Source organism: Podarcis gaigeae (assembly GCF_964106915.1).
Source record: "Podarcis gaigeae genome assembly, chromosome: 16".
NCBI lineage: Eukaryota > Metazoa > Chordata > Lepidosauria > Squamata > Lacertidae > Podarcis > Podarcis gaigeae.
Window position 1 is genome coordinate 29,013,520 of NC_139693.1, and position 25,346 is coordinate 29,038,865.

Here is a 25,346-nt window from a genome sequence, read left to right on the forward strand (position 1 = left end):
TGCTCCACCCATACACCCCACTGAAATCAATGGACAAGACCAACTGAGGTCTGTCAATTTCAATGGGTGTACTTCAAATAATATTTAGTTGGATACAACCCCAAATCAGCAAGCAGCAGCCTGAATATATAAGCCAAAACAGTGCCCTCTAAATGTTGCTCACATCAGCTCTAGCCATAGCTGTCAACCATCCCTTATTTGGTAGGAAACTCCCTTATCCCAGCGCCGTGTCCACCTGCTGTTCCGGATTGATGATATCCCATAAATTTCCTGGGTTTCAAAGGAAGCAGCTCCTCTCCCTCCCTCCCTCCCTGCTGGCCAGGGAGGAGGGAGGCTCCAACTGTGTTGCTTGGCTGTGTTGCTCACCCAATAAGGAGTCTAAGAACCACTGTGGGGTAGAGCTTGCCTGCCTTGTGCCGATCAAATCGGCCACGTTGCCTGGGGACTCGCCTTTGCTCAGCGCTTCCCAGCAGAGAGGTGACAGTGGTTTTCCTTGCTACATCCCCTTTGCCGGGTTGCTGCGCTGTGGGAACCACAGTTTGAGGCTTTGTTTGGCTGCTGGCTGGGCTTTCTGCCTTTGGCTCGGAGGGGCTCAGAAGTTGAACATACCTGTTCTTGGAATCGGATGGATACGTCATCGACGGCCCACTCACCCTTGCCGGGGAAAAGGTCTGTCTGGAGCGGGGGCACATGGCGGACGAAAGGAAATCCCTTATTTTCAAATATGTAAGCTGACAGCTATGGCTCTAGCAAGCATGGCCAGGGGTCACAGATTCTGGAATTTACTGCCCAAACGATATCTGGCAGGCACCATGTTGATTACTCTGAAATAGTACCAGGACTGGCTCAACAAGCTCCCAGAGAGGAAGCATGAAACACTTTTGGGAGCGTTGCTTTGGATGCAAACCAAAAGAATGAGGCCTTGCAAGGGAGCAGATCTCAGAAGGAGTTTTTGCCTGCCTTCTCTCAGCCTCTTTCCTCATGCACAACCTATGGTGGGGTCCAGTATTCAGCCACAATTGTGCATGCAGCAGGTTGAGCAAAAGGAGCCATTCCTCTCCCCGGTTGCATTAACTGATCGGTCACACGGCCTCCGGAAGCCATGTCATTAACTTCCATGGGCCAATGTTTCCATCTCTGCACACGTAAAACAGGGATGACAGGATGGACAACTGCCTGCAGGTGTTTACAAAGCACATTGATGTTTTATTTCGACAGCTTCCTAAGACTTCCAGTGGTGCTTACGTTCTCAACGGAACCTACCTAGCCAATATAACTGAGGTTGCAAACATGGCACCCGCGTCTGAACATGAGTCTCCACAGAGGGACTTCCTTTGGACCAGGTTAAAGGTGGCCGTCCAAACATCTATCTGCCCCTCGAGACTCAGCCCTGGCTTAGTCATTTATTTAGTAAAAAAATAATAATAAACCCAGCATTTATTATCACACTTCTCCCAAGTGCTTAAAAGTATTCTACGTATTATTTAATATAATTTTAGTCCGAAGAGTTGACAGTATAATTTGACTACAGTGGTACCTCGGGTTAAGTACTTAATTCGTTGCGGAGGTCCGTACTTAACCTGAAACTGTTCTTAACCTGAAGCACCACTTTAGCTAGTGGGGCCTCCTGCTGCTGCCGTGCCACCGGAGCACAATTTCTGTTCTCATCCTGAAGCAAAGTTCTTAACCTGAAGCACTATTTCTGGGTTAGCGGAGTCTGTAACCTGAAGCGTATGTAACCCGAGGTACCACTGTACACAGAAGGGCGCTATCAGCAATTAACTTTGGGTCTTCAGGACCAGCCCAAATAGTACGTGGTAACCAACTGCACGAAAAACCTACCGAGCTCTTGTCAAATCTGCTTACGGGTCATGAACAAGCGCCGCATTCTACATGTTTCAAATCTTCTACACCAAACCACCTCCTTTCACTCAATCCGTTGCAAACCCTTTCACACCAAAATGTCGTTCTCATTCTCTCTCTGTTTTAGCTCTGCAACCTTGAAGCAGTCTTCTTCAACCTTGAGTCCCCAGATGTGGACGGACTACAGCTCCCATCATCCTCAACCACTGGGGCTAAGATGGCTGTGGATAGTGGGGATTGTAGTCCATCCACATCTGGGGAGCCGAGATTGAAGAAACACTGCCTTTAAAACAACAAACGCCACGTGACAGGGAGACTTCGAGCTTAACGCACACCCATGAAAAACATCTTGGAATTTAAAGACCAAGAACTCATAACACGGAAAAAGACAAACAAAAACCAGACCCCTAAAGGAGATTTTCCACATGAGATCAAGCAAAGGGACGGAAAGGCATGGACCTTGCAGTGGGTTTTGCTAAAAGAATCAATTCTTTACACAAGGGATAATTTAACCTGTGCAAACTCATGGAGAAGGATGTTATTACAATGGCTGCTGGCCATTTTTAGAAGATCAGATAATTACATGGAGAGTTTCAAGGGTCCACCACTGGCCTGTGAGAGCCGTCGTACAAGAAGCTTAGTTTTAAACTCCTTCAGTCACGAACCTCAGTGGGTGGCTTCTACAAACAGCTGTCATCTCCACAACAGTGCCTGTGCAGAAGGGAGTCTAAGCATGGTCTGCAAGAAAACCCAAGTATTTGGAACAGGGTGGAGAGGAAGAAGTGATGTACCACAAATGCAGCCACCCAACCTCTTTATCTGGCCCATGGAAATTTTCCCATCCTCATCGGCCCTGCATTGCACCTTCCTTGAGTCTTTTTGCCTGGCTGGAATGTATGCCTTGGAACTCAAGAGAGGTAGGTGGACGTAGTCTCCATCCTGGAAAAATTGGATTTTTTAGTCCACAATGTGCCAGGGGAACCAAGAACATCTGAGTTTGGAAATAGGAATGCAGGAAGCTGCCTCATACAGAGCCAGTGCATTGATCCATCTAGTACAGTGGTACCCAGAGTTACAGACGTTTCAGGTTACAGACTCCGCTAACCCAGAAATAGTACCTCAGGTTAAGAACTTTGCTTCAGAATGAGAACAGAAATTGCACGGCGGCAGCGCGAGGCCCCATTAGCTAAAGTGGAGCCTCAGGTTAAGAACACTCAGATTAAGAACGGACCTCCAGAACGAATGAAGTTCTTAACCTGAGGTACCACTGTACAGCGTTCAAAATTTGCCAAGAGCATTTTGTACCTGGCTATGACTGTAACTTTGGTTTTAGGAGCCATTTGGCCCCTAGTTTATATATCCGAGTTTCTAACACTGGTGGGACCTAAGCAAAATGAAGAATAACAGGGGAAAAACCAACTCTGGTAGGTGTACTTTGCATTAGCTAAAGCTTCTGAACAGTCTTCAAGGGCAGACCCTCGTGGAACACATGGCAGTACAGTGGTACCTCAGGTTACATACGCTTCAGGTTACAGACTCCGCTAACCCAGAAATAGTGCTTCAGGTTAAGAACTTTGCTCCAGGAGGAGAACAGAAATCGTGCTCCGGCAGCGTGGCAGCAGCAGGAGGCCCCATTAGCTAAAGTGGTGCTTCAGGTTAAGAACAGTTTCAGGTTAATGCAAGGAAAATGAAGGTACATTCTTTCACCTCTGGTGGACATGTCCAAGGATCAAGGCTTTCTGGGAAATGATATATAATGAAATGAAAAAGGTACTTAAATATACCTTCCTGAAGAAACCAGAGGCCTTCCTCCTGGGTATGGTCAGCCATGTGGTGTTAAAGAAGGACAGAACTTTTTTTATGTATGCCACAACAGCAGCAAGGATTCTAATTGCAAAATATTGGAAGACACCAGATCTACCCACTCTGGAAGAATGGCAGATGAAGATGATTGACTACATGGGACTGGCGGAGATGACTGGCAGAATCCAAAACCAGGAGAAAGAGACAGTGGAAGAAGATTGGAAAAAATTTAAAGACTACTTAAGTAAACATCACAATATTAATGAAAGCTAGAATTGACATGAGTTTTAAAAGTGTGGTTTTTCAGGGACGTGGATTAAGGAAAGAGAACAGAATTATTAAAAATAATGGGAAATAAGGGAATGGAATTGCTGATTAGATAAATGGAATTAGAATACAGAAGGGGGAGGTGTGAGGAGGTCGAGGAAATTAGGTTTAAGAAATAAGATTTGAAATTATACATGTTTTTAATATTGCGTTTGTGTATGTTTGTATTGTTTGTTTGTGTTTATATGTTTTAATATGTAAAATTCAATAAATATCGTTTTTTAAAAAAGAAAGAACAGTTTCAGGTTAAGTACGGACCTCCGGAACGAATTAAGTACTTAACCTGAGGTACCACTGTAATCCAGACGGGAGATTGCCGGAGCGTAAGTGACGACAGTGCTTGTGCAGGAGAAGATCCACTACCAGTGAACCATCTTGGCCTCTCGAATTGCATGCTGCAATCTTGCTCCTTTAGGATGACGCATACAGAACCGGTTTAAATGCAAGAATGAAGCTGGAGGGTTAAGTCCTCAGGGGAACAACCTCATCCCCTTTGACAAACGTATCCATGCACTTCCGAGCACCTCCACAAGTCAGAAGGGCTTGCGGCAGGCATGAGGGATGTTTTCCCCTGAGAGTTCCCTGGATCCAGTTGGCGGAAATAGCAGGCCGCGATTTGCTGCCAATGCGATTTTGACCTAGAGCAAACGGAAGTTCCTTTTTCCAAGAATTTCTGAAGCTGTTGAGTCACATTGGATGTTGGCAACAGACCACATAACCCAACCGGGAGGAGGTTTGGGGGGAGAACATAAACAAGGAACAAATAGGACACACCCCACAAAGGTTCAAAAAAGGGGCAGATGCCAGAGGCGGCCATTTCCAGGAAAAGTGGGAAGCCTATATTAGCCTCTTTCCCAAAAGATCGAGCCGGAGGGCAATGGAGTTTTAACGATGGGAAGTCGTTATTACAATGCAAAATAGTCAGAGGAATCTTATTTCCAGGGAATGTTCAATTCACAAGTCTGTTTCATCTCATAGCCGCATCAATCCTCCTTTTTAAAAATCTGAACAAAAACTCCTATTTACAGTGGTACCTCGGGTTAAGTACTTAATTCGTTCCGGAGGTCCGTACTTAACCTGAAACTGTTCTTAACCTGAGGCACCACTTTAGCTAATGGGGCCTCCTGCTGCTGCCTCGCCGCCAGAGCACAATTTCTGTTCTCATCCTGAAGCAAAGTTCTTAACCTGAAGCACTATTTCTGGGTTAGCAGAGTCTGTAACCTGAAGCGTATGTAACCCGAGGTACTACTGTATTTGGTTTTTATTTAAAGGATTTATACCCTTTCAGCAAAACATGGCTTTAAATGCCTGGGTGTCTTTCAAAGGATGGGTTTCCAAAACAGATTGTTATCCTAAAATATGTGTGAGAGGAGGGGTTAAACAGCTGAGAACATCACCACAAAATTTGGAGAAGCATGATGTGAAGAGCAGTGGTTCCCAAACATCCCCACCACCACCATGGACCACTTGAACATTTAGGAAGGACTCTGCAAACTTTTCTGCTTGTTGTAAGGTGCAATTGTTAAGGTGCTGTGCTAGATCCTGTGGGATTTTGAATTGCATTTTTACCGATGTGCTGCAGGCCACCCGAATGAAATCTGTGGACCACTGGCAACCCACCAACCACAGTTGGGGAACCCCCAGTCTAGAGCTGTTCTCTTCAACCTTGGATATCCGGATTTGGACAGACTACAACTCCCATCATCCTTGACCACTGGGGCTAAGTTGGCTGTGGATGATGGCAATTGTAGTCCACCCACATTTGAGGACTCAAGGTTGAAGAAGGCAGCAGGTTGACTTCACCCCCAGAGGTGCACTCCATTGTCTCGAGGCTTCAGTTACATACCCATCCCACCGTCCCCCCACCAGGATGAAACAAATGAGGTATTATCTATTCTACAATACGTAATTTGCAAATCTGCCTTAAGTCTATAATAACCCGTATTACATCTCTCCCCAGAACCGTTCTGGAGATGCCCCCCCCCCCGGCCCTGGTGGTATCCCAGAATGCACGGCTCAGTTTATCAAAATGGCAGCCAACCTCCTTGGTGCTGCTTTCCAGTTCCGTAAACCTAACAACGGACACCCTGAAGAACGGTCCAGTCAACAGCCTTTCCTTGCACTCATAGGAACATAGGAAACTGTCTTATACAGAGATGGCCCATATGACTCAGTACTGCCTACACTGACTGGCAGCATTCCACCAAAATTTCAAACAAGCTTATCTCCTGGCCCCACCTGGTAATGCCAGGGTTTGAACCTAGGACCTTCTGCTACTCTGGGCTCTTAGGGAAGGAAGGGAGAGGTATAAATTCAATAAAATAATAACAATAAATATTTTTACACGCAAAGCAGATGCTCTACAATCAAGTCATGGCCCTTCCCATTCTCCCCAAATAAAATTCATTCACAAAACCACATATGAGGGGATAAGCCTGTTTCTGGACTGCACCACTTCCAGCTCCAGGGAGATTTTGGGGGGGGGGGGTGCTGTCTGACAAAATGTGCTCCATACAAAATGTCAAATATTTTCAGAGAGATGCACTGGGCCACAAGGTCAGTCATTTAACATACTAGTTTCCTACATACAGGGGGGAGGGGGTGGTGTTTCATTTTGTATTTTAAATACAAATTACAGCCACCTCGGCATCAAAGTGGCGCAGCCCAGATGAGAATTTGTGTCTGCTTTTTTTGCTAGAACTAAGTTGTGGCTGTTTGCATTTACACACCGGGAGACTCCCAGGCACACGAAGATTTGATGCCAGCGCATTTCAAAGCTCCAAAATATCAATGCCACCCTTTCTGACTTGCACACAACTGACATGATAACCACGATTCTACGGAGCGATCCTCACCTCTCAGTAAAGGCCCTTCTGTGCTGGTGTCTCAGTTTTATACAGGGACAGACAGACAAGACAGACAGACAGACAGACAGACAGACAGACAGACACTAATCTTAAAGGTAAAGGGACCCCTGACCATTAGGTCCAGTCGTGGCCGACTGTGGGGTTGCGGCGCTCATCTCGCTATATTGGCCAAGGGAGCCGGCTTACAGCTTCTGGGTCATGTGGCCAGCATGACTAAGCCGCTTCTGGCGAACCAGAGCAGCGCACGGAAATGCCGTTTACCTTCCCGCCGGACTGGTACCTATTTATCTACTTGCACTTTGGCGTGCTTTCGAACTGCTAGGTTGGCAGGAGCAGGGACCGAGCAACAGGAGCTCACCCCATCGCGGGGATTCAAACCGCTGACCTAGGCTCTGTGGTTTAACCCACAGCGCTACCCGTGTCCCCTACACTGATCTTACAATTGCATAAAACGAGAGGCACAAGCCTAGGCTGAGATCGCACAGGTCCTGCTCCCATCAAACAACTTGCCCTTCCTCCCCCCCATCTGCCTCATACATTCAGGCCACTGGTCCAACCACCTCAGTACTGTCTGCTCTGACTGGCAGGCGTTCTCAGAGATTTTCAGAGGGGGAACATTTCCTGGAGATTGAACCTGGGGTCCTTCTGCATGGAAGGCAGATGCACTATGAGAGACACCTGTCAGTTTCGCATACGGAAAATTCTATTCCGGCAGATTCAAAGACAAATCTCCTTGTAATTTTTGCCTACTGCTGGCTTCCCGCCAGCCACCCCTGGCATGTTCCTTTCATAATCACTACATCCTCTTTGGTCCTCAGTGAAACTGGAAAGTCCATCAATGGCCAACCAGCTTTGTTTAATTTTAAATTGCGATACAACCTTGTGCACCCTTGTTGGCGTGAGTGCATGCTCTATGGAAGAGATGGGGGAAAGAAATACGCTAGATGAAATTTGAGGTAACTTTTGCTGAAATGGACAAAGACTGTCCCTGGAAATTGAGGAGGAGCGTCTCCACCTCCATCGTTTAGCCCGGACACTGAGGTCCAGCTCTTGAGGGCCTTCTGGCAGTTCCCTCACCAGGGCTATCTTAAGCATATGAGACCCTGGGGTGCAAAGATCCACCCGGCGCCCCACCCCAGGTTGCCCAGTCCCAGGCGCGCAGGAGGGTGGAAATGGAAGACCGCATCAGCGTCTCGCTGGCTCAGTCGCCCCTGAACTCATGGCACAGAGCCGCCCACAGAAGAGCCCGATGCAGAGCTCCAACCGATGGACAAACTCTTCCCCGGACTCAACTCTCAGGCCCCGGACTATCAGCCTGACGCTCCTGAAAGCCCTGCACTCCTAGCACCTATAGGTAAGACGGCCCTGTCCCTAACTGCGAGAAGTGAGGTTACAAGGAACTGGGCAGAGGGCCTTCTCGGTAGTGGCGCCCACCCTGTGGAACGCCCTCCCATCAGATGTCAAGGAAATAAACAACTACCTGACTTTTATAAGACACCTGAAAGCAGTCCTGTTTAGGGAAGTTTTTAATGTGTGATGTTTTATCATGTTTTTAATAGTCTGTTGGGAGCCGCCCAAAGTGGCTGGGGAAACCCAGCCAGATGGGCGGGGTATAAATAATAAAAAACTATTATTATTATTATTATTATTATTTCCATGCCGTTTTCATGGGACGTGGTGGAAGGTGATGGTTCAGTGAAATGTAAAGTATTGCACTTGGGCAAAAAAAATGAGAGGCACAAATACAAGATGGGTGACACCTGGCTTGAGAGCAGTACATGTGAAAAGGATCTAGGAGTCTTGGTTGACCACAAACTTGACATGAGCCAACAGTGTGACGCGGCAGCTAAAAAAGCCAATGCAATTCTGGGCTGCATCAATAGGAGTATAGCATCTAGATCAAGGGAAGTCATAGTGCCACTGTATTCTGCTCTGGTCAGACCTCACCTGGAGTACTGTGTCCAGTTCTGGGCACCACAGTTCAAGAAGGACACTGACAAACTGGAACGTGTCCAGAGGAGGGCAACCAAAATGGTCAAAGGCCTGGAAACGATGCCTTATGAGGAACGGCTAAGGGAGCTGGGCATGTTTAGCCTGGAGAAGAGGAGGTTAAGGGGTGATATGATAGCCATGCTCAAATATATAAAAGGATGTCACATAGAGGAGGGAGAAAGGTTGTTTTCTGCGTCTCCAGAGAAGCGGACACGGAGCAATGGATCCAAACTACAAGAAAGAAGATTCCACCTAAACATTAGGAAGAGCTTCCTGACAGTAAGAGCTGTTCGACAGTGGAATTTTCTGCCAAGGAGTGTGGTGGAGTCTCCTTCTTTGGAGGTCTTTAAGCAGAGGCTTGACAACCATATGTCAGGAGTGCTCTGATGGTGTTTCCTGCTTGGCAGGGGGTTGAACTCGATGGCCCTTGTGGTCTCTTCCAACTCTATGATTCTATGATAAGGGCTGGTGAAGGAAGCGGCGGTTACCCTAAAGTCAGGGAAGTGGAGGAAGAATTGGGCAAGACCGAGCCATGCCTATTAAGTGATCAGTGAGGTTGAGTACGTGCCATGCAATTAAAAGTGGCTTCCTTCAAAGGCCTCTGGGAAGTTAAGTTTATACACCTCCCAGAGCTGCAACGGCCAACAGCTCCCAGAATTCTTTGGGAGAAGTCATGTGCCTTACATGTATGGGGTGTACAAGACAAATGCATCAATGCATTATTATTTTTTAAAGAGCCTCTTCCATTTGTAAAGGTCTGCATGAAAATAAAAATAAATTAAAAAATGACTAGCTTCAGACAAGAGCGCTAAGAGCACAAAAACCACAGGAATCGTGGGACGTACCTTCCATCAAATCAGAAGCCTAACACAAAAACATATCTGCAAACTCTATTCCTGTCTTTAATGCATGTTCACTGACGGCGGCCGGGGGGGGGGCGAGTAGAGAGAGATGCTCTGAAGCGCTTTTTAAGTACAGTGGTACCTCGGGTTAAGTACTTAATTCGTTCTGGAGGTCCGTACTTAACCTGAAATTGTTCTTAACCTGAAGCACCACTTTAGCTAATGGGGCCTCCTGCTGCCGCTGCGCCGCCAGAGCACAATTTCTGTTCTCATCCTGAAGCAGTATTTCTGGGTTAGCGGAATCTGTAACCAGAAGCTTATGTAACCTGAAGCGTATGTAACCCGAGGTACCACTGTATGGTGCACGTCCAACCTGTCTTTCAGTCCGTCACATCACAAGAAACCCAAGGCTAGAACCGGAGGAAATGAAAGCAATAAACGACACAGCCACAAGTTTTGCATAGCCATCAGCTTTGCCCCAAATCTCAGGAGATGGAGACAGGGAGAGGGCAGAGTTAAAGACAACGAAACAAAAAACCCGCCAACCCATCCCTTATACACGCAACCTGCTCAGGCATTAATATACCACTAATTAATGCTTTAGTCGCAGAAGTGGCAACAACAACAGGCTCAACAGTACAACAAAGAGCAACAGAGAACGCAAAGATGTTTGCCACTGAGCTATTTCCAGTGTTAGAAACTCAGATATGTAACCTAGGCGCCAAATGGCTCCTCAAAGCAAGGTTGTGGTCGCCAAAACGGAGCGTTTAGTTGCCATTTTGGGGCAAGACAACTACAAAGTCTTATTTTTCGAATGATGGACTGTCTGAGATTGATTCTCAGTTAAACATCTGGCTAGTTCAGATGACAATCTTGAGATGAGTTGAGAACTTTGAGAGCTTAAAGAAGAAAAGTGACTTTATCTGAGGAAACTCCAAATATATTTTGGTCTATTCCTAACTCTTTTTCTTAATAATGGCGCAGACCATTCATAATGTAAGAATATTCTTCACAACTGTGAGCAGGGCAGTGAGGAATACAAGCTACAACAATTTAACTGTAATGTTGTTCACTGCTCCTGCTCAGGCAGAATAGGGGGGGTAGCATTTTGGTTCCAGAAATTACCATATTTACAAGACTAGGTTTCTAAACCCAAAAAATGGTTTAAAATTGGGGCTCATCTTATACACGGGTAGCACTGAGGGGTATTTTCTTAATTTGGAGTCCCCGAAAATAGGGGGCGTCTTCTACACGAAAAAATATGGTGAATCCGATTGTGCAGATTAAATATAACTGATAGAATTATATAGGATGTGGTATTAGTGTGTGAAAATAGCCCAGATCCAATGATCCCCAGGCATGCACCTCCAGATGGGGGAGACACAAGGTGCCATCCTCACACCTGGGAATCTTCACTTGGTCACAAGTGGTCAATAAAGGTAAAGGTAAAGGGACCCCTGACCGTTAGGTCCAGTCATGGACAACTCTGGGTTGCGGCGCTCATCTCGCTTTATTGGCTGAGGGAGCCAGCGTACAGCTTCCGGGTCATGTGGCCAGCAGGACTAAGCCACTTCTGGCAAACCAGAGCAGCACACAGAAACACCGTTTACCTTCCCGCCAGAGTGGTACCTATTTATCTACTTGCACTTTGACGTGCTTTCAAAAAGCTAGGTTGGCAGGAGCAGGGACCAAGCCAACTCTGGGAATTGTAGTTCTGTGCGGGGAATACGGGCTTCCTAACAACTCTCAGCCCCCTTAACAAACTACAATTCCCAGGATTCGTTGGGAGAAAGCCACGGCTGTACAAAGCGACAGGATTCCGATTTAAACATTGTGCAGGTGGGGGCTTCAATTGCTGCTGTTGTTAAACAAAAGGGAGTCAGAAATGCTTGTGGGATCTACTGCAAACCAGCCAGGAATCAACCAGCAGATCCAGACCTACAAGAACCTGCCCCAGGTGTTTTGCTGGCTGAAGCCGGCGGCAAGACTGTAACCCCACCCCACTGAAACCTAGCAATTGAATCTTCTTTTCAGCAACAGCAAAGTTTTTTTAAAAAATGCAGAATGATTTCTCCCTTTTGGAGCTGCACTTTAGCACCACTGTTTTTCTGCTCTTGAAATAGCACCGCGTTCCATTTCTCCAGGCTGGATTACTGCAATGCCCTCTACGTGGGGCTGCCCTTGAAGGCAATTCAGCTGGTTCAAAATGCAGATTACTGACTTGGGTTCCCTTCAGGTGTCATATAACCCTTGTTTGGAAGCAACTGCACTGGTTACTAAGCATTCATTCTCAGGCCCAATTCAAGGTGCTCATATTTAATGCCCCCCCAACGACTCAGGTGCCAAATACCTGTAAGACCGCCTCCTTCCTTACAGACTCTCTCAGGGAATGACATCAGTGGTGTGTACCATCTTGGTTGTTCCATCACCCTCAGAAGCGGGGGGGGGGGGGAGTGGCTTGGGAGAGGGCCTCCTCTGTGGTGGCCCCTAAATTATGGAAACCCCCCACCGGAGGTGCACCTGAAACTTTCATCATACAGCTGTCACTGAATGCTGCAGACACACCTCATTACACTTGAGTTGTGCATTTTTTAAGGACCCCCCCCCCTTATTTCTGTAACCAAGTTGCTCTTAAACTGATTTTAATATCGTGCTTTAATTGTTGTAACCCACCCTGGGACTTTGAAGCGAAAGGCAGGTAATTAATTGTAATGTTATTGTTGTTATTGCTTTATTAAGGCATTCTCAGGTTGTGGTTTCTTACCACCAGCTTTTAAATAGACCTCTGGGCATCTTTTTATATGTTTTACTTAGCTATAGGTACATGGCTGTATTGGCTTGCTCTTTTCTTTTTCTGAGCACAATTCAAAGTGTTGGTGCTGACCTTTAAAGGCCTAAACAGCCTCGGTCCAGTATACCTGAAGGAGCATCTCCACCTCCATCATTCTGCCTGGACACTGAGGTCCAGCACCAAGGGCCTTCTGGCGGTTCCCTCCCTGCGAGAAGCCAAGTTACAGGGAACCAGGCAGAGGGCCTTCTCAGTAGTGGCACCCGCCCTGGGGAACACCCTCCCACCAGATGTCAAAGAGAAAAACAACTACCAGACTTTTAGAAGACATCTGAAGGCAGCCCTCTTTAGGGAAGCTTTTAATGTTTAAGATTATTGTATTTTAGTGTTTTGTTGGAAGCCGCCCAGAGTGGCTGGGGAAACCCAGCCAGATGGGCGGGGTATAAATAATAAATTATTATTATATTATTATTTTTTGTAACTAGCCTAGTTAATTAGGGTGCTGAAAAAGCAGTATACACAAGTGATTTAAAATAAATAAAGGGAGGCATTAACGTCGTCCTCTGCACCAAAGGGAAGCTTGGGGAATGCAGGAAGGACGACATGACACACACAGAACCTGGCACCTGAGACATGGATCTCATTCTGCCCAACAGTAGCACCGGTGCAGAGATCAATGTGCTGCTTCCATGAGAAGTGGCGACGGCCACCAACTTGGACAGCTTCAAAGCAGTGTATCAGGTATCAGGTGTGTTTTGAAATTGGTGTGTGTCCAATTATGACCACATGGAGATGTCTGGAAGCCAGGTTGGCAACTAACGTCTCCATCCGAGTGGCCCCTCCAGCTTTCTTAAGCAGGTAAGCACAAGAGCTTATTTACTGCATTTAAATCTCACCTTTTTCTCCAAGAAGTACATGGTTCACATACCCCTCCCTCAGTTAACCCCTACAACGACCCTGTGAGGTAGGCTAAGAGGCTATGACTGACTCCAGGATCACACAGTGATAGCTTCATGACCGAGTGGAGATTTGAAACCTGCTCCCCAGGTCCGAGTCTGACACTAACCACTACACCAAACTGCCTTGCTAGAGTTCTTCTGCTATGGGGCAGCTATATTAATTTAGTAGGTAAATGAGCAAAGCAAACTGTCACTGAGAGAAGGATCTGAAATATTCTCCTTGAAGCTTGGGTTTTATTCTGGATTATTTCATGTGCCGTAGACTGCTTTGAGATTTCCTCTTTAAAATGTAAAGTGGTAAAGAAATGAACTGAACAACAACAAAAATAAATTTCATTGTAAAAAGAAAAATGGCGCCTAGACGTTCCATTGCGGGATTAGACTGGATGATCCTTAGGGTCCCTTCTAACTCTACAATTCTATGATCTGGGAGTTTCTAACACTGCAAAAGAGGATTAGCCGAATTCACGGAATGTTGCTAGCCACAACAGCTATGACCTAAAGCAGGCACCCCCAAATTCGGCCCTCCCTCCAGCTGTTTTGGGACTACAACTCCCATCATCCCTAGCTAACAGGTCCAGTAGTCAGGGATGATGGGAATTGTAGTCCCAAAACAGCTGGAGGGCCGAGTTTGGGGGTGCCTGTCCTAAAGCCACGGCTGAATCCCAGCAGCTGCGAACCGTAAGGGATGAGAACGCTGTTGCACCCAGGGCCTGCTTGCAGGATTCCCTATATATCTTGCTGGGCTAGATGTATACTGCACCAAGGTAGGGCAAACCTGTGTTTGCTCCACCCCCTTTGGCCTATGGCCCCACCCACCGCTGGCCCTTGCCCCCCCCCATTGGGCAAGCAGTAATTACAGCCTTATCTGGTGCAACTCAGGAGCACAAACACACACAGAGACATTCTTTTGCTAATAAAAGTTAATCCTATAACAGGCTCTCTCTCTTTCTCTCCCTACCCCCTTCCCACAATGGTCTCAAAAAGGGGGCGCAGGGCTCAAGCAGCTGGGGTAGGGCTCTTGCAGGAAAACACGCATGCAGGCAGATGGTCAAGGGCCGGGAGTGTTTTTTCCCCGAAGGGAGAATTGCAACACCAACAGAAATGCAGAACGGAGGAGTGCGGAGAGCGCCCGTCCGCCACAAGGTGAAACAGAGAGAGGAATGTAGGAGACACAGAGCTGGTGTCTTTATGTAGGAGAGCCGGGCTGAGGGGGGCACATGGGCAAGGAGGAGGAATGGAAGTCTCGGGCAGCCCTCACCGAAAGGAAGTTTTGAGTGGGCAGTTGCTAAGACCAGGGGAGGCGAGAGGGGACCCACAGTCTCCTTGGAGGGTCAAAGCTTCAACCCCCCAGCATCTCTACCTGCAAAGAGTGAGGGGACCCTGTGACACCCTGGCTACCATCCAACGTCAGTGCTCCCATTAAATTCGCCCGGAATGGCCAACAGTTCAGGAATTGTTCCAAACACATGGGGAGAGCTCTTTATCTGGCTCTTTATCCCCTAGGAATGACACCTAAAGAATCCCTGACGGATAGCTACAGGGCTCTCTCCCCCCCCCCATATCTTTTTATTGAGTTCTTTTAACCAAACAGAAACAAAACAAAAACATTAAAAAAATGTACAAAGAAAGCAAAACAGCACATACAAAAAGAAAACAAACCAACACTAATTCATAACGTAACACTAATTGACTTCCCTCCATCTCGGTTTTGGACTATGTAACAGAGTTTTCTTTCTGCAGTTTCAATTTACAACATCTATACATCGCAGGATTTATGTTACGCCTACTGTGATTTTAGTATTTCCTAAGTTTGCTTCAATGTATGTTATAAATCTATTCCAATTGTTAATAAACTTTGTACCTTTTTGATGTCTGATTTTTTGTGTTATCTTTGCTAATTCTATATACTCGAATAATTTAATTTGCCAGTCTTTAACAGTTGGGATATTAGAGGTTTTCCAATTTTGTGCTAACAATATCCTGGCGGCTACCGTTGCGTATTGAAACAATGTTTGGTCTTCTTTCTTAATCTGCTCTCCAATCATTCCCAAGAGGAAAGCTTCAGGTTTTGGGGGGAAGGTGTATTTCAATATTTTTTTTAATTCATCATATATGAGTCCCCAAAACTTTTTAACTTCTTCACAGCTCCACCACATGTGGTGGAAATTACCCTCTTTAGTTTTGCATTTCCAACATGTTTTGTCTCCAGTCTTATACGTTTTTTTCCAATTTCACAGGTGTGAGGTACCATCGGTACATCATTTTTTTCCATATTTTCTCTAAGTCCAACACATGCTGTGAATTTCATACCTATGTTCCAAAGTTTCACCCAACTGTCATATTCTAGATTGTATCCAATACAAGCTACAGGGCTCTCTTAAGCATATGCGGTGCCAGGGTACAAAGATCACCTGGTGCCTGTCCCAGGTTGCCCAGTCCCAGGGGCACAGCAGGGCGGAGCCGGCCAGCTGCCTCAGCATCTCGCTGGCTCGGTCACCCTGAATTCGCAGCACAGCAAAGAGCCCATTGTGGCACTCCGACCGATGGGCGGGCTCTTCCCCGGACTCAACTCTCGGGCCCCGGACTCTCGGCCCGGCGCCCCGCACCCCTAGCGCCTATGTGCAAGACGGTCTCGGATGGCTACCCAACCTCTGTTTCACAAGCTCCAATGAAGGAGCCTCTGCCACCTTCCAAGGGAGTCCGTTCCACTGCCGAACAGCTCCTACCGCCAGAAAGTTCTTCCTAACGTTTAGTCAGAATTCCCTCTCTCGCAATTTGAATCCACTGGTTCGGGTCCTACCATCCAGAGCAGGAGAAAACAAGCTTGCTCTTGTCTTCCATGTGACAGTCCTTCAGATATGTGAAGATGGCTATCGTATCCCTTGCCTGGTCTTTCTCTTTTTTCCCCCCCAGGCTAAACACACCCAATTCCCTCAACCGTTCCTCATAAGGCTTGGTTTCCAGACCTTCAGTCATCTTGGCTGCCCTCCTCTGCACACGTTCCAGCATGTCAATACCCGTCTGAAACTGTGGTGTCCGGAAATAGCGACAATAGTGACACCAGGTGTGTTAAGTTTGTGGTCTAATTCACTCCGCCTAAAAACACAGACAGCAGTTCTACTGGCCTCACTTCACAAAGCATCCTGTTAAGATCACCATGGACAAAATGTGCTCCGAATACTTCACAAGTGCTTAAAATAAAATAAAATGCTATGCTTTTTCTAAATGCATGTTTTGGGGAAGCAGAGACCTATTCAGTTAAGAAGGGAGACGGGGTGCAAATTCGTAACATTCGGTACTTCCTCTCTGGTCTTTTCTCTCAATTTCTCATTCTTCCCAAGTGGGTGAGACTGTTCTCAAGTACAGCGTCAGCAGGACAAGGGAGGAAAAGCTGAACATTTCCCCCACCTGGGCATCAGAATCAAACTGTTTGGTGCTTGTTTGTTTGTTATCTCAAATGATAGGACATCAAGAATTCTTTCCCAGGACCACCTTTGAGGTGCATCCTTTTAAATGTCGCCCCTTCGTGCAGTGAGAACCTCTTCCTTCCTCCCCCCAAATAAAACAAACTAGAACACCTGAATCAAACCCTCCCAACAAGTTGAGTTCCTAGCTCAAGACCTCCCCGATGCAAATATCATCCAAGTCCTCCTCAGGTCAAGAAAATATGAGGCCTAGGACAGGCCTGAGAGCAGTCATCTCAATAATGCAAAGGGGGGGAACCCCCCTCCACCCAGAGCGACTTCTGCTTCTCCAAACAGCTGACTGCAAGTGCACGGCTGGGCGCTGTTTATTAACAAAATGAGAAATCTGATATATGGAAAGAAAACACTGGGTGAGGATTAATCCTGGATTGCAGTTTGTAGCCAACTATGGGCCTCTGTCCAAACGGAGGCAAAGCAGCACGGATGCTTATTCCACCTGTCACCGCAGGTACAGCTACCAAGGCGTGTGGTGGAGGGGGGGCGGATTTCTCTCTCGCTTTTTAAAGTAAAAATAAATTGAAAGGACTTTTAAAGAGCCGAGTCTTGCTGGCCTTTGCTCGTGTTCCTTTTCCTTCCTCTTTCTAACAGAGCCCAGCAGTGAGGAAAGAGGCGGCCGTGTCTCCTTGCAGGGGGGTGTGTGTGTGTGATCGAATACGTGGTTAATTCTCACAAGTTTTAATGTGCCAAGATGCCCATTGTAAGGTAAAGGTAAAGGGACCCCTGACCATTAGGTCCAGTCGTGGCAGACTCTGAGGTTGCGGCGCTCATCTCGCTTTATTGGCCGAGGGAGCCGGCGTACAGCTTCCGGGTCATGTGGCCAACAAGACTAAGCCGCTTCTGGCGAAGCAGAGCAGCACACGGAAACACAGTTTACCTTCCCGCTGGAGTGGTACCTATTTATCTACTTGCACTTTGACGTGCTTTCGAACTGCTAAGTTGGCAGGAGCAGGGACCGAGCAATGGGAGCTCACCCTGTCATGGGGATTTGAACCGCCGACCTTCTGATTGGCAAGTCCTTGGCTCTGTGGTTTAACCCACAGCGCCACCCGTATCAAAAAGCATCCTGAAGATGCCACGTTGGTTATAAGGTTCGATGAAGGGCGTCTTTCGCAGGGAAGACCGAATAGGTTCTGGAAACCTCTTGGAAGTTTGTAAGCACAGAGAAGAGAGAAGAAAAAGTGGGGGAGAAAGAGAAGGGAGTATGGAGGTATAATTAATGGTGCCCATTTCAAGACTTTCTTTACCACAGTAAGTGTGGTACAATGACATGAAATATCTGCGTTATAGGACAAATTGTGGAATAGCAGACGTATCAGCTCACGGAACGAAAGTGGGTCTTCAAACCCACATGGACAAAAGTGGACCAGGCCTGAAGCCCACCTAGCACAGCATCCTCTTCTCAAGGTGACCAATGGGAAGCCAGCAATCAGGACCCGGCTGCGGCATCCCTCTCACTCACCTGAGATTCCCAGCGAACAGTATTCCGATGCACAAAGCAGAACAGAACTTTGGTCCTCTGTGAATCTGTCTAATCCCCTTTTAAAGCCGTCCCAATTGGTGGCCATCGCTGCCTCTCGCCACAGCGAATTCCACCAGTTTAAACTACGGCCTGAGTAAAGGAGAAGCTCTCTTTTGTTTGCCCAGAAAGCTCCCATCGGCCGCAGCATGCAAGGCCCAATGGTGGGGCATGATGGGAGTTGTAGTCTGACAACATCTGGAAACACATAGGTGTCCCTGCTCATGACGCTCAGGAAAGCTAACTAATAAACCGCGCAGGCAATTTGCTACTATTTTAGAATGCTGGTATCAGAAGAAGCCTGGGGGGGGGGGGGGAAGAGGTCCTAGGTCCAGTTAGGGCAGGATTTGGCTGCAGAAACTGCCACACAGGTATAAACAACAGCCGCTTCCGATCAGTCTGCAGAGTCTCCTACATCCAAGTTGTGAAGACACAATATCCAGTATTCTTCCGAAGCTTTTGGGGCCTGTGGGCACGTTTGCAAAACAGGGGGGATGTTGTGCAGAAAAGCTCCAACAGATTGCAAAACCGCATGTGCTGTGTGTTAGAACCGCTCACATGCTAAGCTGCCCCCAAGAAGGCGGGCACTGGGCCAAATGCCACTATCTGCAAAAAATCTGGCTGGGTTGACTCAATCCATGCTTTCTTATTACAACACACTGGGCTTTATCAAAGCGCCAACAGGCAATCCTTAAACCTCTCTTTGAACAACCTTAGTGGTACCGACTGCCACTTTTCTCCTTTAGCAGAGTCAAGCCCTGGAAAGGGTTTCCATACAATTACGATTTAAAAATTCCCCGGTTTTATAGCCGGGCTTGGATTTCTCCGTAAGCAATTCAACAGCTGAGCCCTGTTAATTTTTTCGCCGCAGAGCCCAACGGAGGCAGCATGCCCAGTGATGCTGAAATGCAAGACCCCCCTCCCCCCACTTCTTCAGACCCCATTGAGCTTAGACTGTCACAGCCTGCATAATGGCTGAATCACAAATGCAATGCGTTTCCGCCTCTTCCCCCCCCTTAAAAAAAAAACTTTCCAAGACAACATCTGCTGTAGAATTGTTGAAACCAACTCACCCTAAGGAGGCGAGGGGTCTTAAGCTGCGAGGAAACCAGAAGCACTAGCCTTAAGAAAGCAGGAGATTCCTGATTAACACAACAAGCAAATTAAAGGGGCGAAGTCAGACTCAACTGTAGAAAAAGAAATACACGTGGGTTTGCCTTACAATAAAAAATAAAACTCTCTTCTGAAATGGCAAACCCCTACTAAAGAGATCTCCCATTAACATGCCAGGGCTTTCAAAGGAGCCATCTGCCGATGCAAAATTGGAATTTCATTTTGCAACAGCGAAAAGGAAAATAAAGACCATCCATAGGATCAAATGTCTTATTTTTTTCCCATGGCAGTGATCAGAACAATAACTTCAGCAGCATTGTACGGAAATTTTTGGAACTGCAGCACCCAGGGTTAGGTGTAAATACATTTCAGCTTTCCACCCCCACCCATCTAAAACCCTGGCCAAACAATTACAGAGCACCCATCCACCTCCCAGGTCTGAGGCTTCCCTTATCACACAGTTGCTTCTGCTAAACTATCCAGGGCTGACAGACAGGACAGAAGCTTTATCACGTGATAACTTAAAGCTTCAGGCATCTATATAACACACTTTTCAGGTATCTATAACAAGTTTCCCAGACCGAGTCATTCAGCAAAGCAGCAGCAGCCTACACAAATTAAGAACTTGATGCTGTTTCTTTTACCTAGGTGCTATTCTCTACGGAGAGTTCCTTTTAAAAAAGAGAGAGAACTAAAAATTTATTTGGATGTTTACATCTTGGGAAGTTTGAAAAAGGCATGCGAGATCCAGATCTCTTCCAACCCACAGAAGTTGCTGCTTCTGGGTTTTGTGTTGCGTTTTTTTTTAAGAAGTAGGTACATGAACATCTGAAAAGGTGAGCATGACTTGCATCCCCCCCCTTAAGGACTGTCAAGATTAAAAACTCGCCCTCTTTTTTGACGCACGTCACTTTTCCGAAACAGCATGACAGCACAACTTCTAACATGTATTTCGTTGCACCAGTCCCACTTAAGAGAATGCATTTCTGGTGCATGTGTGCGGAATGAATTTGGATCCCAATGGAACGAGAGATTTATGCCCTGGAGAGAACATATGAACAAATGTAAAGGGGTTTATTCTCAAATTTATTTTGGATTCCCAGTTGGTGAGATGACATGACGGAAGCAGGTGGTGGCACTGCTGGGATTTTTTTAAAAGAAAAGAAAAGAGAAACTCCAACTTCTGCACCCACTTAATACCTTCTGTAGACCCCAGTGAAATCAACTTGATTTAGGTTCAGGTATCTTAAAAAAAAATAATTTATTTTTTTTAAAGGATAACCACTATGTATTCTGTTTCCAAACTCAGAAGTCTCTTTTTTTTAAAAAAAGGAATTCAACCTAAGCACTGTCGCAATTCAAGACTGGGTAGAAAGCATCAAAGTAGCGACCAGCAGTTATGGGAATAAGTCAATTTCCCCTCATGTCACTGACCGCATGTGGAATTGCAACAGCACAATCCTAAAGAGCCAATTATGACGCCTGATGAAAAGATGGAAGTTTGGCTCTGGGGGAAAAACAACCCAAACCTTTTGTTTGAAATAAGCCCTTTCCTTTCCACCACTCGATTATTCACGCAACTATCGCCCCACTCTTAATGAAAATGTGTTTTATCTTCCGTAAAAACACACATAAAAAAACAAGAAATACTTGGCGGTCAAAACAAGAGTTCTGTGTTTCCAAAGGGCTTCCCCCACCACCTTAACTTTCCCCCCACTCCCCAACCCACCCACCTGCCTTCAAACCAACATCACCTTTTGCCACGCATCTCTCAGTGTACAAATTTTTAAGGCTGAATTCGCTATGCAAAATAATGCAGCCTTCCTTCCAATGTGCAAACACAATTCACAGAGTGGCCTAAGTGACACGACGGTCCCAGGAAACATTTTTATTTCCTTTCAAGCGGGGGGGGGGGGATAAGAATTTTTAATAGTTGGGTTTCCCCCCAAAAAAAAATCTTAAGGGCAAAGTTCAAAACACCTCCCCAACCAATGACCCAACAGTCATCCTGAGTAAAATGACTAGAAGAGAAGGACCCAGCTGGTATCTCTGATAAAGGAAAAAAACTGTAGTGTGTTGGAGGGGGGGAACTAAGGTGCAGACACCCTCTTCTGCCCTCCCTGGTGCACCCATGTCAACCTGGGAGAAATTAAAAACAGGAGGTCTTTGAGCCTCTTCCCTTCCATAAATTCACATTTAAAGGGTCCCTAAAACCAAGATTCTCAGCAAGATCCAAATGGGCGACTTTCATTTGCAAATATCAGCCATCCAGTTAGAGAGGGAGAGAGCCTTTTTCCATGCAGAGAGAAACACACATTTCATTCATCAATAGCATCAAAAGTGACTAAAACTGCGCACACACACAGAGAGAGAAATGTCATTTCTCCACCAACAGCAAACTCAGGGAAAGCTTTCTGGTTGAAAATCCACAAACTTCGGGTTTCCTTTTTGCCTTTTGCACGCATATATACTGAAGTCCTTACTTAAGACTATTCCTCAATTGTTTCTTTTTCCCGGGGTGGGGGGGGGGAGAAGAGAGGCTTTTCAGTCGGGGGGGGGGAGGGCAAGCCTGACTCCCGGGCAGCATGAAAGTAACGCATTGCTGAAACGTGTGCGTCTTTCAGAGAGAGTATTCTTAAAGCAGCACATTTCAGAAAAAGGAAAATCTATATAGATTCCAGAAAGGGATTCGAGGCTGCAAGGCTGGCAGCGGCGGCGGCGGCGCTGCTGCGGGAACCCCAAGAGTCCGCCCGGGAAAGGCAACCCTCCGGTTTCTAGTCCCTTTGAATTTCGCAGCAGCAGCAACAAAAGCCCCCAGATCTTAACAACGCCCCACAGCGCCTGTGTCTCTTTCGCTCTCAATGGAGATGGAGGGGAAAGGAAGGAGGGGGGGGAGGCGCAAGCGATGTGGCAAAAGTTCAAACGCAGCTTGAAAGAGGGGCTCGGCCCGAGGGGGAAGAAAGGGAGGTCGTGGGGATGGGGTCACCTTTCCGTCGCCATCGAGGGGGGCTCCGCGGATCGCTTCGGCGAGGAGACCGGAGGGGTGGAGGAAGGGTCCAGCCCGAGCCACGGCCATGCCACGCCGGGTCTCTCCAGCGCCCCCCTCCGCAAGCCTTTCCCCGAGCCTGCCGGGTCCCCCCCTCCAAACCAACCAACCTCCCCCCACCCCAGTTGCAGGAGGAAAGGCTCGCTCCTGCCACAAACGCAAGCCTATGCAAAATGCAACGCCCCCCTGGCGCTCGCTTTTTCCATGTGCGCCCCCCACCCTCGCACACCCACACACACCCCTCTCTCAAAATAATTGCTTAGCTGCACCCACCTCCAAGAGTGGGAATCAATGAGGGGGGGAGGGGAGAGCCGTCCATCAGGGGCCCCCACCCCTTCGCCCAGGGCTTGTCCAACGCGGAGGCAGCGGCGGCGGCAGCTGCAGCAGCTTGGCTAATGCCCCCTTCCCTCCCTCCCTCCCTCTCTCTTCTACCCCGCCCCCTCCTCCTCCTCCTCCCCCTCCCCCCGGGAGGCATGGGCTCAGCCATAGGGCAGAGCAATGCAAAACACCCCCCCACACACACACACACACAAAGAGGGAAGGAAGAGGAGAGGGAGCCAGGCAAAGTTTGCAAAGCGAGCGGCCACGACGAGTTGCGAGGGCTCGCGTTTCCAATAGCGCACTTTGCAAAAATTAAAACGGAAGGGGGGGGCAGAATAATACACACAAAAAAGGAGGCACGTTAATATTCTATATATGTGTGTATGTATGTATTGCACACGCCGGGGTTCTGTTGTTGGGCTGCACGCCGGCGGTGCAATTGAGGAGCCGCTGCAAAATGCCATCTCGGCTCCTCTCCGGCGCGCACGGCGCGCTGCGCGGAGTCCGCTCGCCCTTCCTTTGTGTGGGCTCCCCGCGCGGACTTGGGGGGCGGGCTCTGCATGCAGCGCAGCGCCAGGCAAACCTGGGCAACGGCGGCGACGGTCCGGCCAGCGCCGCACACGTGTGCGCGCATCCGCACGGGCATGCATACACACCCCCTGCCGGGAGCGCGGCGGAGCCCCGGAGTCCCCCGCTCGGGCGGCCGCTTACCTTTTCGCCGGCATGCTTGGGGCCAGGGGGTTTTCCCGGGAGGGTCCCCCGTCGCAGCCACCGCCTTCTCCGCCGCCGCCTCCTCGCTCCTCGCCTGTCCTCCCGGCTTATAGCAGCCCGTTCCTTATCTCACAGCCTTCCTCTCAGCGCCATCTTGTAAGCTGGTGACGTTGGGAGCCGCTCACCCCTGACCCACATTTGAATATAAGCCAAAATGGGCAAGGGAGGAGGGGGAAAAAAGGGAGAGAGAGAAGGGGAAGGGGTGTGCGCGGAGGGGAAACGTGGAATGGGGGGAAGGAAGGCGCAAGAGCCGCTAAAGGAGGAGAAAGAAACGAGCCTTTCCACGGCTCTACCCCTTCTGCAACTTCGGGGGGGTCAGCGTTTGCATTTGTTTATTGCTATCATTTTTGCTATTTGGGGGCGATGCGTCTTGCAAAAGCTGGAAGGGGCTGCGCGGGCAGGGGGAGGTCCCCTCTCACCTTTTGAACGCGCCCAGAAACACGCGCGCACACCCTCGCCGCCCGCTTCCCACCACACCCCCTTGCCAATTGCGCGCCGGCATCTGGAGAGCGGAGCGGAGAGCGCGGCTGGCCAAGCGGGCGCGCGTGTCTTCCCCGCGCGCGGAGGGAAAGTGGGGCTCCTCGGTCAGTCATTCATTCATTCCTTTTTAATTCGAACTCTCCCCTCGCCCCCAACTTCCCATATATTCTGCCTGTGGTAGATGGAATGCAAAAGGAAGGCGCGCCATCGTTGCGCGAGCGAACCTTTTGGCTCGTGCGTTTTTTTGGATGCAAGTTTTCTTTTGGGGAGGGTGGGCGTCTTGGAAGCACCCACACCCGCGTATAAGGGGTAGGGGAAGTCGGATTGTGGGTTGCCCGCTCTGTTTTTGGAGCTTCGTATGTGTTTATACATCTTGGCAGATGTTGCGGGTTTGGGATATATTTGCGCACCCGTGTAAATGCACGCGCAACGATTGGTTTTTGACGCGCGCAAGTTCTGGAGGACAAGGAGGGCACGGTCCTGAAAGCACTTAAGGGCAGCGACGCTCCTGTGGATTATGGGGTCGGGGGGAGGGATGAGCTTCGTTTAAAGTTGTTCCGAGATAAGGTCCTCTTTTCTCTCTGTTTCCCGAGAGTGAACCAGCGCAGGGGAATTCTGTGCCTGTCTACTGGGAAGTAAATCCAGTGGCGGTTGCTTTCAGTGAGACTTGCTCTCGGGTAAAAGTGGAGAGGCTGGCCGCCTAAGCACTTTCAATCGCCTATGAAAAGCGAAGATGTGTTGGTCCATAAGGAAATTAGAAACTTCTAAGGCTGCAAGCCTAGCCCCACTTACTTGGGAGTCAGCCCCGTTGAATTCAGTGGGGCATGTCTCACAGTAGACCTGGTGAGGGCTTTGCAGACAAGCCTTGATGATCACCCAAAATGTCAAGCTGGCAAGTTCTCCAGAACTCTTTTGTGCTGAATCGGGAAGAAATATAGCACCAAAGCCCTGCAGAATTCAATAAAATTCACATTTTACTAAATTCCATATACTGTTTGGTAGGATAGGGGAGCGCAGAGAAGTAACCTTTTTTGTGGAATGGCTGTGCTGGCTGGCTGGGTCTGGTGCAGTTTCCAGCTTCTAGAGAGAGAAAATGGGGTTGCTGAAGGCTGCCATAGGACATGCCATGTTTTGAGTCAACACATGCATAGGATTTGTGCCGCAGTTGTG

At 48.0% G+C, this 25,346-nt stretch overlaps 1 protein-coding gene across 12 annotated transcripts in view; it reads right to left on the minus strand.

The window, feature by feature from the left end:
* HIC2 (HIC ZBTB transcriptional repressor 2) overlaps positions 1–24,136 on the minus strand; it is a 151,104-nt gene extending 126,968 nt beyond the window's left edge. For 2 of the 12 annotated variants that reach the window (XR_014559068.1, XM_083717333.1), the window contains exon 1: positions 23,637–24,136. The gene's annotated coding sequence lies outside the window, so the exon portion shown is untranslated. Of the gene's footprint in view, positions 1–21,291; positions 21,337–22,544; positions 22,811–22,877; positions 23,040–23,636 lie in introns of those variants that run through there. The other 10 variants (XM_083717335.1, XM_083717344.1, XM_083717342.1 and 7 more) reach the window with 9 other exon arrangements.
* Between the last annotated feature and the right edge of the window lie 1,210 nt (positions 24,137–25,346).